Source organism: Phallusia mammillata, chromosome 2 (genome assembly GCF_965637545.1).
Source record: "Phallusia mammillata chromosome 2, kaPhaMamm4.hap1.1, whole genome shotgun sequence".
Lineage (NCBI taxonomy): Eukaryota > Metazoa > Chordata > Ascidiacea > Phlebobranchia > Ascidiidae > Phallusia > Phallusia mammillata.
In genome coordinates, this window is record NC_137253.1 from 143,001 (window position 1) to 146,981 (window position 3,981).

At 37.2% G+C, this 3,981-nt stretch overlaps 1 long non-coding RNA gene across 1 annotated transcript; it reads right to left on the reverse strand.

Annotated features, from left to right (window-relative positions):
• Positions 1–237: 237 nt before the first annotated feature.
• LOC145213442 (uncharacterized) lies at positions 238–3,429 on the reverse strand. The gene is made up of 7 exons (XR_013856831.1): positions 3,236–3,429; positions 3,050–3,172; positions 2,642–2,801; positions 1,895–2,016; positions 1,392–1,550; positions 746–868; positions 238–428 (listed from the first exon to the last, which is right to left on the reverse strand). It is a non-coding gene; the product is annotated as an uncharacterized LOC145213442 (long non-coding RNA).
• Positions 3,430–3,981: the final 552 nt, after the last annotated feature.

The window sequence follows — 3,981 nt, forward strand, 5'->3', positions numbered from 1 at the left end:
AAACCCCTGCAATCCCAAACTTTTGCTTAAAAAAATAAACTTAAAATAGTAACAAGATCGCCCAGCTAAGTTATATATACAACTCTGCCCATTAAACCATCGCTTTGGCCCATAACTTGGAGACAAGCTGCTTAAGCACGAACCCCCCATAAAACTTAGATATTTCAAATCCCCTGTTTGTCGAGATGGCTTCGTTTCGTTAACACCAATTGTCACCAATATCTTTGACTCACTTTTTTATTTTTCTGTTCTGCACCATGTGTATTCCTTCAAGTGCGGTGTTCATTGGAATCTTTTCGTTTTCGGGTAGACATTATCGAGTTCGGCTTCCCACAGGTTTCTGATTTGCGCCGTTAGTAAATGGATGATGCTCGACATAACAGATTCTGTCGTTTCGTAGTGGGAAACATCGTACAGTGCTCTTACAGCTGAAAAGAAATAACAAAATGTCAACAGGCTTGAAAGTAATAAATCGATGAGAGACTTGTGTCAAAACACATGTATTACAACTGAACCTTAGTTTGTGCGCAATTAGGTGCCGCTAATAGTGTATTATAATAACATGACTTGCAGATTAAATGGTTTGCAATCAAAGTATGCACACACGACGACAGTTTGAAAATGCTAGACAAGAGTTTACTGTCATATCATTACAAGGATGTACACAAAATAAATAGCATCAAAATATTACTGACATTATCGCTGTACCACTCGTTAGTATGGCAATCAACATATTGAACCTAACCTGATTTATTGTGCTTTGTGTTCTGGCTCCATAGTTTGCACTCAACCGACAAATAGTGTGTTTCTCTTTCCTAAGAAGCTCAAGTTGCTAACGCTGCCGATAATTGCTTGAAGCCTTCATAACCTAAACAAATGTCATCTATCAATAAATATTACCTAAAACAATGTTTTTAAAATAACAGACAATCATTTTTGTCAGAACAATAGCTATTCCGATGCCACTAGAGCAAATTTACATGCTTTTTAATTACTCATTTAATTTTCCGCAATTTCGATAATTTTTCCGCATGTTCCGAAATATCTTAAAACGTACAATTATGTGTGTATAAGTTATTCAAGCAGATGTCATTTATCCCAAACCTCTATCCCTTGACACTTTATAATTCCCCCCAGAATTATTTGCTTACAAAACCCTCGCAATCCCAAATTTCTGCTTAAAGAACTAAGTTCAAAGTAGTAACAAGATCGCCCTGTCCGGTTAAATATACAACTCTGCCCATTAAACCATCGCTTTGGACTATAACTTGGAAACGAGGTACAAGCGTTACTTAAACACAACCCACCCCAAAAAAATAAGATATTTCACAACCCCTGTTTGTCGAGATGGCTTTGTTTCGTTAACACCAATTGTCACCATTATCTTTGACCTATTTTTTTGTTCTGCACCATGTGTATTGCTTGATGTACGGTGTTCATTCGAATCTTTTCGTTTTCGGGTAGACATTATCCAGTTCGGCTTCCCACAGGTTTCAGATATGCGTCGTTAGTAAATGGATGATGCTTGACAAACCAGATTCTGTCATGTCCTAGTGGGAAACATCGTACAGCGCTCTTACAGATGAAAAGAAATAACAAACTGACAACAGGCTTGAAAGAAATAAGTCAATGAGAGACTTGTATTAACACACATGTAATACAACTGAACCCTAATTTGTGCGCAGTTAGGTGCCGCTGATAATGTAATAACATGACTTGCAGATAAAATGGTTTGCAACCAAAGTATGCACACACGACGACAGTTTGAAAATGCTAGACAGGGGTCTACTGTCATACCATTACAAGGATGTACACAAAATAAATAGCATCAATGTAGTACTGACAATATCGCTGTACCACTCGTCAGTATGGCAATCAACATTTTGAACCTAACCTGATTTAATGTGCTTTGTATTCGGCTCCATAGTTTGCATTCAACCGACGAATAGTGTGTTTCTCTTTCCTAAGAAGCTCAGCTTGCTAACGCTGCCGATGATTGCTTGAAGCCTTCATCACCTAAATAAATTAAATTGATAAATAAGTTAAATGTTCCCTAAAACAATGTTTTGAACATAACAGACAATCATTGTTGTCAGAACACTAGCTATTCCGATGCCACAAGTTTAAATTTACATGTTTTATAATTACTCATTTAATTTTCCGCAATTTCGTACCTTTGTTTCCCTAAGCAGCTCAGGTTGGGTGTAGATTCACCTGAAACACCCACTAAAAGCCATTTTCTTTTTACTTCATTCCCTAATTCAATCGACTATTTCACAGACTATTTGTTTATGTTGAGGTTTATCACGATTACAGATTCTTGTTTAATCTATCCGACCTGTTTAAAGCTGAAATTTGTAACGAATTCCAACACGAGATTGCCATTTACATTTTTAAGGGGGCCACAGGTCCTACAGCTTTACTTGAAGGGGGCCACAAGGCCAAAAAGTTACCTTTAGGGGGCTGTGCACGGTCCACGGAAGGTTGAGAACCACTGCTTTAGACTATAACTTGGAAAAAATGTACGTGCGTTGCACACGAACCCCATCTCAACCCATAAAAAATATGATGTTTTAAACCTCTGTTTGGCGAGATGCTTTTGTTTCGTTTACGTCAGTTTTCACCTTTATCTTTTACTTACTTTTTTATTTTCCTGTTTGAAGTGTGCTTCCTTTTGTTCGGCATTCATGTAAATCTTTTCATTTTCCAGTTGACATTTCCGAGTTCCACTTCGTATGCGCCACTGGTAAATGAATGATGATCCACAAAGCAGATTCTGTCGTCGTACAGCGTTCTAACTGCTGGAACGAAATGACAAAATAACAACACGCTTTAAAGAAATGAGTCAGTGAAACACGTGCATCAACACGCAAAAAAATCAATTGGGATTGTTTACAAACAAAAGTGTGTACACACGACAGTTTGAAAGTTTAGGACAAGAGTTTACTGTCAAGCCATTGTAAGGACACCCACACAAAATAAATAGCATCAATGTTTTTCTAATAATATCGCTGTACCACTCTTCAGTATGTCAACATTTTCATCATACCTGGTACAATGTGTTTTGCGGTCTGGCTCCAAAGTTTGAATTCAATCGACAAACGGCGTGCTTCTCTTTCATAAGCCGCTCGGTTTGCAAACGCTGATGATGATTGCTTGAAACCTCCATAACCTAAAGAAATGCAATCGATAAATAAATGTTACCCATAACAATGTCTTCAACTCTTCATCATACCCGACAATGTCTTTTAGCTATTCCGATAGCACAAGACCAAATTTACATGTTTTTAATTATTCATCTAATTTTAGTAATTTTGCACTTTTGTTTCCTTAATTTCCATACTTCCGCAATTTTGATAATTTTTCAGCATATTCCTAAATGCATGAAAATTTGAAATTATATGTGTATAAGTCACTCATACCGTTCGCTTACACCACTAACCTTTTTCGCGCACCAAACCTCACCCCATAAAACAAAAGCTATGATGTTTTGAAACCTCTGTATTGCGAGTTGGTTTTGTTTCGTTTGCGTGATTGTCACCTTTGTTTTTAATACTTTTGTATTTTCCTGCTTAGCGCCCAGTGTGCTTCCTTTTGTGCGATGTCCATTTGAATCTTTTCATTTTCAAGTAGAAATTAACGAGTTCGACTTCTCTCAAGTTTCTCATATGCGTCATTGGAAAGTGGATGATGCTCCACAAAACGGTTTCCGTCGTGTTCTCGTGTGAAACATGGTACAGCGTTTTTACAGCTAAAAAGAAGAAATAAATAACAACGAAAAGAAATAAAAGAGTTAATGAAAGACGTGTATCGACACCCACATAATCCAACTAAACCCTATTTTGTGCGCAATTAGGAACCACCATTAGTGTTTCAACAAGACCAGATTACTCGGTTTACAAACAAAAGGATGTAGCCTACACACGACAGTTAAAAATACAAGACAAGAGTTTACTGTCAAACCATTACAAAGACGTACAC